A 14,058-nucleotide genomic window follows, 5' to 3' on the forward strand; every position below is an offset into this window, starting at 1 on the left:
TCTATGACATTTCACCTACTTCCCTAATGAAAAGACTTTGCTTTTCTCCAAAACCATTTGTACTGTGATTTTCTCAGTCCATTCCATACAAATTCCACACCAGTTTGTTCGGATATGACTGGATTTAACCAGAAATATCGGGTTGTGTTTTGCCTAACAAAATCTGAAATATTCAACAGCCTCTCTGTTTGTGTTTTCCGGATATTATCGATGGACTTTATTGTTTTGAATTTTTTTATCAGGGAACATTGATTTTTTTTACCGTAGAAACACAAATTGGTTCATCATGGGGACAGCCGCTCTACACATTTGTATTTTCTAGGGAGAAAGCTAGAGGAACTGCGAGAAACAAACATGATATTTCTGTTTGTATCGATGACATTTTATGCACTTGCCTAACAAAAAGACTTTGCTTTTCTGCAAAACAATATTTACTCTGATTTTCTCAGTCCATTGCTTACGAATTCAACACCACTTTGTCCACATATGACTGGATGAAACGAGAAATATACGGTTGTGTTTTGGCTAACTCAATCCCAGATATTGCTACAGCCTCTGTGTTTGTGTTTTCTGGATATTATAAATGGACTTTATTGTTTTGAATGTTTTCTATCGGGGAACATTTATTTTTGTGTTTGGAAACACTAATTGGTTCCACATGGAGACACCAGCTCTACACATTTGTATTTTCTAGGGAGAAAGCTAGAGAAACTGGGGCAAACACACATGATATTTCTGTTTGTATCGATGATATATTATGCATTTGCCTAACGAAAAGATTTTGCTTATCTCCAAAACCATTTTTACTGTGATTTTCTCGGTCCATTGCGTATGAATTCCACACCACTTTCCGGATACAACTGGATGAAAGCAGAAATATCCGGTTGTGTTTTGGCTAACTCAATCCGAAATATTGTGAAAGCCTCTGTGTTTGTGTTTTCTGGATATTATCGATGGACTTTATTGTTTTGAATGTTTTTATCAGAGAACATTTAATTTTGTACCATAAAAACACTAATTGGTTCATCATGGGGACACCAGCTCTACACATTCGTATTTTCGAGGGAGGAAGCTGGAGGAACTGCGGCAAACAAACATGATATTTCTGTTTGTATCGATGACATTTTATGCACTTGCCTAATGAAAAGACTTTGCTTTTCTCCAAAACCATTTGTACTGTGATTTTCTCGGTCCATTACATACGAATTCCACACCAGTTTGTCCAGATATGACTGGAAGAAAACAGAAATATCCAGTTGTTTTTTGGCTAACTCAATCACAGATATTGCTACAGCCTCTGTGTTTGTGTTTTCTGGATATTACCGATGGTTTATTATTATGATTTTTTTAACAGGGAACATTTAATTTTGTACCGCTGAAACACTAATTGGTTCACCATGGAGACACCAGCTCCACACATTCGTATTTTCAAGGGAGAAAGCTAGAGGAACTGCGACAAACAAACATGATATTTCTGTTTGTATAGATGACATTTTATGCACTTGCCTAACGAAAAGACTTTGCTTATCTCCAAAACCATTTGTACTGTGATTTTCTCGGTCCATTGCATATGAATTGCACACCAGTTTCCCGGATATGACTGGATGAAACCGGAAATATCCGGTTTTGTATTGGCTAACTCAATCCAAAATATTGCTACAGCCTCTGTGTTTGTGTATTCCTCACATTATCCACGAACTTTATTGTTTTGAACGTTTTTTTCAGGGAATATTTAATTTTGTGCTTCAAATACCTAATTGGTTCCACATGGAGACACCAGCTCTACACATTCGTATTTTCTAGGGAGAAAGCTAGAGGAACATTGACAAACAAACATGATATTTCTGTTTGTATCGATGACATTTTATGCACTTGCCTAATGAAAAGACTTTGCTTTTCTCCAAAACCATTTTTACTATGATTTTCTCCGTCCATTGCATACAAATTCCACACCAGTTTCTTTGGATATGACTGGATTAAAATAGAAATATCCGGTTGAGTTTTGGCTAACTCAATCCTAAATATTGTGAAAGCCTCTGTGTTTGTGTTTTCTGGATATTATGGACTTTATTGTTTTGAATGTTTTTTATCAGGGAACATTTAATTTTGTGCTTGGAATCACTGATTGGTTCCACATGGAGACACCAGCTCTACACATTCGTATTTTCTTGGGAGAAAGCTAGAGGAACTGCGACAAACAAACATGATATTTCTGTTTGTATCGATGACATTTTATGCACTGGCCTAACGAAAAGACTTTCCTTTTCTCCAAAACCATTTTTACTGTGATTTTCTCGGTCCATTGTATACAAATTTAGCACATTTTGTCCGGATATGACTGGATGAAACCAGGAATATCGGGTTATATTTTGGCTAACTCAATCCTAAATATTGTGAAAGCCTCTGTGTTTGTGTTTTCTGGATACTATGGACATGCTTTATTGTTTTGAATGCTTTTTATCAGGGAACATTTAATTTTGTGCTTGGAATCACTGATTGGTTCCTCATGGAGACTCCAGCTCTACACATTCTTATTTTCTAGGGAGAAATCTAGAGGAACTGCCCCAAACAAACATGATATTTCTGTTTGTATAGATGACATTTTATGCACTTGCCTAACGAAAAGACTTTTCTTTTCTCCAAAACCATTTGTACTGTGATTTTCTCGGTCCATTGCATACGAATTCCACACCACTTTGTCCAGATATGACTGGAAGAAAACAGAAATATCCGGTTGTGTTTTGGATAACTCAATCCGAAATATTGTGAAAGCCTCTGTGTTTGTGTTTTCTGGATATTATCGATGGACTTTATTTTTTTGAATGTTTTTTTTTTCACGGAACATTTAATTTTGTACCGTAGATACACTAATTGGTTCCACATGGAGACACCAGCTCTACACATTCGAATTTTCTATGGACAATCGTAGAGGAACTGCGGCAAACAAACATGATATTTCTGTTTGTTTAGATGACATTTTATGCACTTGCCTAACGAAAAGACTTTGCTTTTCTCCAAAACCATTTGTACTGTGATTTTCTCGGTCCATTGCATACGAATTCCACACCACTTTGTCCAGATATGACTGGAAGAAAACAGAAATATCCGGTTGTGTTTTGGATAACTCAATCCGAAATATTGTGAAAGCCTCTGTGTTTGTGTTTTCTGGATATTATCGATGGACTTTATTTTTTTGAATGTTTTTTTTTTCAGGGAACATTTAATTTTGTACCGTAGATACACTAATTGGTTCCACATGGAGACACCAGCTCTACACATTCGAATTTTCTATGGACAATCGTAGAGGAACTGCGGCAAACAAACATGATATTTCTGTTTGTTTAGATGACATTTTATGCACTTACCTAACGAAAAAACTTTATTTTCTCCGAAACCATTTGTACTGTGATTTTCTCGGTCCATTGCATATGAATTCCATACCAGTTTCTCCGGATATGACTGGATGAATCCAGAAATATCCGGTTTTGTTTTGGCTAACTGACTCCGAATTATTTTGAAAGCCTCTGTGTTTGTGTTTTCTGGATATTATCGATGGACTTTATTGTTTTGAATATTTTATGGGGGAAAATTTAATTTTGTACCATTGAAACACTAATTGGTTCATCATGGGGGCACCAGCTCTACATATTCGTATTATCTATGGAGAAAGCTAGAGGAACTGCGACAAACAAACATGATATTTCTTTCTATCGATGACAGTTTATGCACTTGCCTAAGGAAAAGACTTTGTTTTTCTCCAAAACCATATTTCCTCTGATTTTCTCGGTCCATTTCATATGAATTCTACACCAGTTTTCAGGATATGACTGGATGAAACCAGAAATATCCGGTTGTGTTTTGGCTAACCTAATCCGAAATATTGTGAAATCCTCTGTGTTTGTGTTTTCTGGATATAATCGATGGACTGTATTGTTTTGAATGTTTTTATCAGGGAACATTTAACTTTGTACTGTTGAAACACTAATTGGTTCATCAAGTGGACTCCAGCTCTACAATTTCGTATTTTCCAGGGAGAGTACTATACGAACTGCGGTGAACAAACTTGATATTTCTGTTTGTATAGATGACATTTTATGCACTTGCCTAACGAAAAGACTTTGCTTTTCTCCAAAACCATTTGTACTGTGATTTTCTCGGTCCATTGCATACGAATTCCACAGCACTTTGTCCGGATATGACTGGATGTAACCAGAAATATCCGGTTGTGTTTTGGCTAACTGAATCTGAAATATTGTGAAAGCCTCCGCTTTTGTTTTTTCTGGATATTATCGATGGGCTTTATTGTTTTGAATGTTTTTATCAGAGAACATTTAATTTTGAACCGTAGAAACACTAATTGGTTCATCATGGGGACACCAGCTCTACACATTCTTATTTTCTAGCTTCAATGCTAGAGGAACTGAGGCAAACAAACATGATATTTCTGTTTGTATAGATGACATTTTATGCAATTGCCTAACGGAAAGACTTTGCTTTTTCCATAACCAATTTTAGGATGATTTTCTTGATCCATTGCATACGAATTCCAAACCACTTTGTCCGGACATGACTGGATGAAAACAGAAATATCCGGTTGTGCTTTGGCTAACTCAATAACAGATGTTGCTACAGCCTCTGTGTTTTTGTTTTCCGGAAATTATCAATGGACTTTAGTGTTTTGAACGTTTTTTATCTGGGAACATTTAATTTAGAGCTATATACACTAATTGGTTTCACATGGAGACACCAGCTCTATATATTTGTATTTTCTAGGGAGAAAGCTAGAGGAACTGCGGCAAACATACATGAGATTTCTGTTTCTTTCAATGAAATTTTATGCACTTGCCTAACGAAAAGACTTTGCTTTTCTCCAAAATCATTTGTATTGTGATTTTCTCGGTCCATTGCATACGAATTCCACACCAGTTTACCGGATATGACTGGATTAAAATAGAAATATCCGGTTTTGTATTGGCTAACTCAATCCTAAATATTTCTACAGCCTCTGTGTTTGTGTATTCCTCACATTATCCACGAACTTTATTGTTTTGAAAGTTTTTTTCAGGGAATATTTAATTTTGTGCTTCAAATACCTAATTGGTTCCACATGGAGACACCAGCTCTGCACATTCGTATTTTCTAGGGAGAAAGCTAGAGGAACATTGACAAACAAACATGATATTTCTGTTTGTATCGATGACATTTTATGCACTTGCAAAAAAAAAAGACTTTGCTTTTCTCCAAAATTATTTTACTGTGATTTTCTCGGTCCCCTGCATACAAATTCCACACCAGTTTGTCCGGATATGACTGGAAGAAAACAGAAATATCCGGTTGTGCTTTGGCTAACTCAATAACAGATGTTGCTACAGCCTCTGTGTTTTTGTATTCCGGAAATTATCAATGGACTTTATTGTTTTGAACGTTTTTTATCGGGGAACATTTTATTTTGAGCTTAGATTCATTAATTGGTTCAACATAGAGACACCAACGCTACATATTTGTATTTTCTAGGGAGAAAGCTAGAGAAACTTGGGTAAACACACATGATATTTCTGTTTGTATCGATGACATTTTATGCACTTGCCTAACGAAAAGACTTTGCTTATCTCCAAAACCATTTGTACTGTGATTTTCTCGGTCCATTGCATACGAATTCCACACCAGTTTACCGGATATGACTGGATTAAAATAGAAATATCCGGTTTTGTATTGGCTAACTCAATCCTAAATATTGCTACAGCCTCTGTGTTTGTGTATTCCTCACATTATCCACGAACTTTATTGTTTTGAATGTTTTTTTCAGGGAATATTTAATTTTGTGCTTCTAATACCTAATTGGTTCCACATGGAGACACCAGCTCTGCACATTCGTATTTTCTAGGGAGAAAGCTAGAGGAACATTGACAAACAAACATGATATTTCTGTTTGTATCGATGACATTTTATGCACTTGCAAAAAAAAAAAAGACTTTGCTTTTCTCCAAAATTATTTTTACTGTGATTTTCTCGGTCCCCTGCATACAAATTCCACACCAGTTTGTCCGGATATGACTGGATGAAACCGGAAATATCTGGTGGTTTTTTGGCTAACTCAATCACAGATATTGCTACAGCCTCTGTGTTTTTGTTTTCCGGATATTATCAACGGACTTTAATGTGTTTTTCAAAGTTTTTTTTTTTTATCAGGGAACATTTAATTGAGAGCTAGATACACTAATTGGTTTCACATGGAGACACCAGCTCTACATATTTGTATTTTCTAGGGAGAAAGCTAGAGGAACTGCGGCAAACATACATGAGATTTCTGTTTCTTTCAATGAAATTTTATGCACTTGCCTAACGAAAAGACTTTGCTTTTCTCCAAAACCATTTGTACTATGATTTCCTCGGTCCATTGCATACGAATTCCACACCACTTTGTCCGGATATGACTGGACGAAACTAGAAATATCGGGTTGTTTTTTGACTACCTGAATCCAAAATATTGTGAAAGACTCTGTGTTTGTTTATTCTGGATATTATCCACGGACTTTATTGTTTTGAATGTTTTTATCAGTAAATATTTAATTTTGTACCGTTGAAACACTAATTGGTTCATCATGGGGACACCAGGTCTACACATTCGCATTTCCTAGGGAGAAAGCTAGAGGAAATGCGGCAAACAACATGATATTTCTGTTTGTATCTATGACATTTTATGCACTTGAGTAACGAAAAGACTTTGCTTTTCTCCAAAATCATTTGTACTGTGATTTTCTCGGTCCATTGCATACGAATTCCACAACACTTTGTCCTGATATGACTGGAAGAAAACAGAAATATGCAGTTGTGTTTTGGCTAACTCAATCCGAAATATTGTGAAAGCCTCTGTGTTTGTGTTTTCTGGATATTATCGATGGACTTTATTGTTTTGAATATTTTCATCAGGAAACATTTAATTTTTTACCGTTGAAACACTAATTCATCATGGTGACACCAGCTCCACACATCTTATTTTCTAGGGAGAAAGCTGGAGGAAATGCGGCAAACAAACACGATATTTCTGTTTGTATCGATGACATTTTAGGCACTTGCCTAGCGAAAAGACTTGCTTTTCTCCAAAACCATTTGTACTGTGATTTTCTTGGTTCATTGCATACGAATTCCACACCAGCTTGTCCGGATATGACTGGAGGAAAACAAATATCCAGTTGTGTTTTGGCTAACTCAATCCGAAATATTGTGAAATCCTCTGTGTTTGTGTTTTGTGGATATTATCGATGGACTTTATTGTTTTGAATATTTTCATCAGGAAACATATAATTTTCTACCATTGAAACACTAGTTGATTCATCATGGGGACACTAGCTCTACACATTCGTATTTTCTAGGGAGAATGCTAGAGGAACTGGGGCAAACAAACATGATATTTCTGTTTGTATAGATTACAATTTATGCACTTGCCTAACGAAAAGACTTTGATTTTCTCTATATCCATTTTTAAGATGTTTTTCTCGGTCCATTGCATATGAATTCCAAACCACTTTGTCCGAATATAACTGGATGAAAACAGAAATATCCGGTTGTGCTTTGGCTAACTCAATAACAGATGTTGCTACAGCCTCTGTGTTTTGTTTTCTGGAAATTATCAATGGACTTTATTGTTTTGAACGTTTTTTATCGGGGAGCATTTTATTTTGAGCTTAGATTCACTAATTGGTTCCACATGGAGACAGCAGCTCTACATATTTGTATTTTCTAGGGAGAAAGCTAGAGGAACTGTGGCAAACATACATGATATTTCTGTTTGTATCGATGACATTTTATGCACTTGCCTAACGAAAAGACTTTGCTTTTCTCCAAATCCATTTGTACTGTGATTTTCTCGGTCCATTGCATACGAATTCCACAGCACTTTGTCCGGATATGACTGGATGAAACCAGAAATATCCGGTTGTGTTTTGGCTAACTGAATCCGAAATATTGTGAAAGCCTCCGCTTCTGTGTTTTCTGGATATTATCGATGGACTTTATTGTTTTGAATGTTTTTATCAGAGAACATTTAATTTTGAACCTTAGAAACACTAATTGGTTCATCATGGGGACACCAGCTCTACACATTCGTATTTTCTAGCTTGAATGCTAGAGGAACTGCAGCAAACAAACATGATATTGCTGTTTGTATAGATGATATTTTATGCAATTGCCTAACGGAAAGACTTTGCTTTTTCCATAACCAATTTTAGGATGATTTTCTTGATGCATTGCATACGAATTCCAAACCACTTTGTCCGGACATGACTGGATGAAAACAGAAATATCCGGTTTTATTTTGGCTAACTCAATCCCAGATATTGCTACAGCCTCTGTGTTTGTGTTTTCCAGATATTATCCACGGACTTTATTGTTTGGGATGTTTTTTATCGGAAAACACTTTATTTTGAGCTTGGATACAGTAATTGGTTCCACATGGAGACACCAGCTCTACATATTCGTATTTTCTAGCTAGAAAGCTAGAGGAACTGTGGCAAATAAACATGATATTTCTGTTTGTATAGATGACATTTTATGCAATTGCCTAACGGAAAGACTTTGCTTTTTCCATAACCAATTTTAGGATGATTTTCTTGATGCATTGCATACGAATTCCAAACCACTTTGTCCGGACATGACTGGATGAAAACAGAAATATCCGGTTGTGCTTTGGCTAACTCAATAACAGATGTTGCTACAGCCTCTGTGTTTATGTTTTCTGGAAATTTTCAATGGACTTTATTGTTTTGAACGTTTTTTATCGGGGAACATTTTATTTTGAGCTTAGATTCATTAATTGGTTCCACATGGAGACACCAGCGCTACATATTTGTATTTTCTAGGGAGAAAGCTAGAGAAACTTGGGTAAACACACATGATATTTCTGTTTGTATCGATGACATTTTATGCACTTGCCTAACAAAAAGACTTTGCTTATCTGCAAAACCATTTGTACTGTGATTTTCTCGGTCCATTGCATACGAATTCCACACTAGTTTCTTTGGATATGACTGGATTAAAATAGAAATATCCGGTTGAGTTTTGGCTAACTCAATCTGAAATATTGTGAAATCCTCTGTGTTTGTGTTTTGTGGATATTATCGATGGACTTTATTGTTTTGAATGTTTTTTATCAGGGAACATTTAATTTTGTGCTTGGAATCACTGATTGGTTCCTCATGGAGACACCAGCTCTACACATTCGTATTTTCTTGAGAGAAAGCTAGAGGAACTGCGAAAAACAAACATGATATTTCTGTTTGTATAGATGACATTTTATGCACTTGCCTGATGAAAAGACTTTGTTTTTCTCCAAAATCATTTGTACTGTGATTTTCTCGGTCGATTGCATACGAATACCACACCACTTTGTCCGGATATGACTGGATGAAACCGGGAATATAGGGTTATGTTTTGGCTAACTCAATCCTAAATATTGTGAAAGCCTCTGTGTTTGTGTTTTCTGGATATTATGGACTTTATTGTTTTGAATGTTTTTTATCAGGGAATATTTAATTTTGTGCTTCAAATACCTAATTGGTTCCACATGGAGACACCAGCTCTGCACATTCGTATTTTCTAGGGAGAAAGCTAGAGGAACATTGACAAACAAACATGATATTTCTGTTTGTATCGATGACATTTTATGCACTTGCATAAAAAAAAGACTTTGCTTTTCTCCAAAACCATTTGTACTGTGATTTTCTCGGTCCATTGCATACGAATTCCACACCAGTTTCTTTGGATATGACTGGATTAAAATAGAAATATCCGTTTGAGTTTTGGCTAACTCAATCCTAAATATTGTGAAAGCCTCTGTGTTTGTGTTTTCTGGATATTATCGATGGACTTTATTGTTTTGAATGTTTTTTATCAGGGAACATTTAATTTTGTGCTTGGAATCACTGATTGGTTCCTCATGGAGACACCAGCTCTACACATTCGTATTACTTGGGAGAAAGCTAGAGGAACTGCGAAAAACAAACATGATATTTCTGTTTGTATAGATGACATTTTATGCACTTGCCTAATGAAAAGACTTTGCTTTTCTCCAAAACCATTTGTACTGTGATTTTCTCCGTCCATTGCATACGAATTCCACACCGCTTTGTCCGGATATGACTGGATGAAACCAGAAATATCCGGTTGTGTTTTGGCTAACTGAATCCAAAATATTGTGAAAGCCTCCGCTTTTGTGTTTTCTGGATATTATCAATGGACTTTATTGTTTTGAATGTTTTTATCAGAGAACATTTAATTTTGAACCTTAGAAACACTAATTGGTTCATCATGGGGACACCAGCTCTACAAATTCGTATTTTCTAACTTGAATGCTAGAGGAACTGCAGCAAACAAACATGATATTGCTGTTTGTATAGATGACATTTTATGCAATTGCCTAACGGAAAGACTTTGCTTTTTCCATAACCAATTTTAGGATGATTTTCTTGATGCATTGCATACGAATTCCAAACCACTTTGTCCGGACATGACTGGATGAAAACAGAAATATCCGGTTGTGCTTTGGCTAACTCAATCTGAAATATTGCTACAGCCTCTGTGTTTGTGTATTGCTGATATTATCCAGGGACTTTATTGTTTTGAATGTTTTTTATCGGAAAACACTTTATTTTGAGCTTGGATACAGTAATTGGTTCCACATGGAGACACCAGCTCTACATATTCGTATTTTCTAGGGAGAAAACTAGAGGAACTGCGAAAAACAAACATGATATTTCTGTTTGTATCGATGACATTTTATGCACTTGCCTAACGAAAAGACTTTGCTTTGCTCCAAAACCATTTGTACTGTGATTTTCTCGGTCCATTGCATACGAATTCCACACCACTTTGTCCAGATATGACTGGAAGAAAACAGAAATATCCGGTTGTGTTTTGGATAACTCAATCTGAAATATTGTGAAAGCCTCTGTGTTTGTGTTTTCTGGATATTATCGATGGACTTTATTGTTTTGAATGTTTTTTTTTTCAGGGAACATTTAATTTTGTACCGTAGATACACTAATTGGTTCCACATGGAGACACCAGCTCTACACATTCGAATTTTCTATGGACAATCGTAGAGGAAATGCGGCAAACAAACATGATATTTCTGTTTGTTTAGATGACATTTTATGCACTTGCCTAACGAAAAGACTTTGCTTTTCTCCAAAACCATTTGTACTGTGATTTTCTCGGTCCATTGCATACGAATTCCACACCACTTTGTCCAGATATGACTGGAAGAAAACAGAAATATCCGGTTGTGTTTTGGATAACTCAATCCGAAATATTGTGAAAGCCTCTGTGTTTGTGTTTTCTGGATATTGTCGATGGACTTTATTTTTTTGAATGTTTTTTTTTTTCAGGGAACATTTAATTTTGTACCGTAGATACACTAATTGGTTCCACATGGAGACACCAGCTCTACACATTCGAATTTTCTATGGACAATTGTAGAGGAACTGCGGCAAACAAACATGATATTTCTGTTTGTTTAGATGACATTTTATGCACTTACCTAACGAAAAAACTTTATTTTCTCCGAAACCATTTGTACTGTGATTTTCTCGGTCCATTGCATATGAATTCCATACCAGTTTCTCCGGATATGACTGGATGAATCCAGAAATATCCGGTTTTGTTTTGGCTAACTGACTCCGAATTATTTTGAAAGCCTCTGTGTTTGTGTTTTCTGGATATTATCGATGGACTTTATTATTTTGAATATTTTATGGGGGAAAATTTAATTTTGTACCATTGAAACACTAATTGGTTCATCATGGGGGCACCAGCTCTACATATTCGTATTATCTATGGAGAAAGCTAGAGGAACTGCGACAAACAAACATGATATTTCTTTCTATCGATGACAGTTTATGCACTTGCCTAAGGAAAAGACTTTGCTTTTCTCCAAAACCATATTTCCTCTGATTTTCTCGGTCCATTTCATATGAATTCTACACCAGTTTTCAGGATATGACTGGATGAAACCAGAAATATCCGGTTGTGTTTTGGCTAACCTAATCCGAAATATTGTGAAATCCTCTGTGTTTGTGTTTTCTGGATATAATCGATGGACTGTATTGTTTTGAATGTTTTTATCAGGGAACATTTAACTTTGTACTGTTGAAACACTAATTGGTTCATCAAGTGGACTCCAGCTCTACACTTTCGTATTTTCCAGGGAGAGTACTATACGAACTGCGGTGAACAAACTTGATATTTCTGTTTGTATAGATGACATTTTATGCACTTGCCTAACGAAAAGACTTTGCTTTTCTCCAAAACCATTTGTACTGTGATTTTCTCAGTCCATTGCATACGAATTCCACAGCACTTTGTCCGGATATGACTGGATGTAACCAGAAATATCCGGTTGTGTTTTGGCTAACTGAATCCGAAATATTGTGAAAGCCTCCGCTTTTGTTTTTTCTGGATATTATCGATGGGCTTTATTGTTTTGAATGTTTTTATCAGAGAACATTTAATTTTGAACCGTAGAAACACTAATTGGTTCATCATTGGGACACCAGCTCTACACATTCTTATATTCTAGCTTCAATGCTAGAGGAACTGAGGCAAACAAACATGATATTGCTGTTTGTATAGATGACATTTTATGCAATTGCCTAACGGAAAGACTTTGCTTTTTCCATAACCAATTTTAGGATGATTTTGTGAAAGACTCTGTGTTTGTTTATTCTGGATATTATCCTCGGACTTTATTGTTTTGAATGTTTTTATCAGTAAATATTTAATTTTGTACCGTTGAAACACTAATTGGTTCATCATGGGGACACCAGGTCTACACATTCGCATTTCCTAGGGAGAAAGCTAGAGGAAATGCGGAAAACAAACATGATATTTCTGTTTGTATACATGACATTTTATGCACTTGCCTAAAGAAAAGACTGCTTTTTTCCAAAACCATTTTTACTGTGATTTTCTCGGTCCCCTGCATACAAATTCCACACCAGTTTGTCCGGATATGACTGGAAGAAAACAGAAATATCCGGTTGTGCTTTGGCTAACTCAATAACAGATGTTGCTACAGCCTCTGTGTTTTTGTATTCCGGAAATTATCAATGGACTTTATTGTTTTGAACGTTTTTTATCGGGGAACATTTTATTTTGAGCTTAGATTCATTAATTGGTTCAACATAGAGACTCCAGCACTACATATTTGTATTTTCTAGGGAGAAAGCTAGAGAAACTTGGGTAAACACACATGATATTTCTGTTTGTATCGATGACATTTTATGCACTTGCCTAATGAAAAGACTTTGCTTATCTCCAAAATCATTTGTACTGTGATTTTCTCAGTCCATTGCATACGAATTCCACACCAGTTTACCGGATATGACTGGATTAAAATAGAAATATCCGGTTTTGTATTGGCTAACTCAATCCTAAATATTGCTACAGCCTCTGTGTTTGTGTATTCCTCACATTATCCACGAACTTTATAGTTTTGAATGTTTTTTTCAGGGAATATTTAATTTTGTGCTTCAAATACCTAATTGGTTCCACATGGAGACACCAGCTCTGCACATTCGTATTTTCTAGGGAGAAAGCTAGAGGAACATTGACAAACAAACATGATATTTCTGTTTGTATCGATGACATTTTATGCACTTGCAAAAAAAAAAAAGACTTTGCTTTTCTCCAAAATTATTTTTACTGTGATTTTCTCGGTCCCCTGCATACAAATTCCACACCAGTTTGTCCGGATATGACTGGATGAAACCGGAAATATCTGGTGGTTTTTTTGGCTAACTCAATCACAGATATTGCTACAGCTCTGTGTTTGTGTTTTCCGGATATTATCAACGGACTTTAATGTTTTTTTCAAATTTTTTTTTTTTATCAGGGAACATTTAATTGAGAGCTAGATACACTAATTGGTTTCACATGGAGACACCAGCTCTACATATTTGTATTTTCTAGGGAGAAAGCTAGAGGAACTGCGGCAAACATACATGAGATTTCTGTTTCTTTCAATGAAATTTTATGCACTTGCCTAAAGAAAAGACTTTGCTT

The sequence above is a fragment of the Lepus europaeus genome, unplaced genomic scaffold (assembly GCF_033115175.1).
Source record: "Lepus europaeus isolate LE1 unplaced genomic scaffold, mLepTim1.pri SCAFFOLD_32, whole genome shotgun sequence".
NCBI classification, from domain to species: Eukaryota; Metazoa; Chordata; class Mammalia; order Lagomorpha; family Leporidae; genus Lepus; species Lepus europaeus.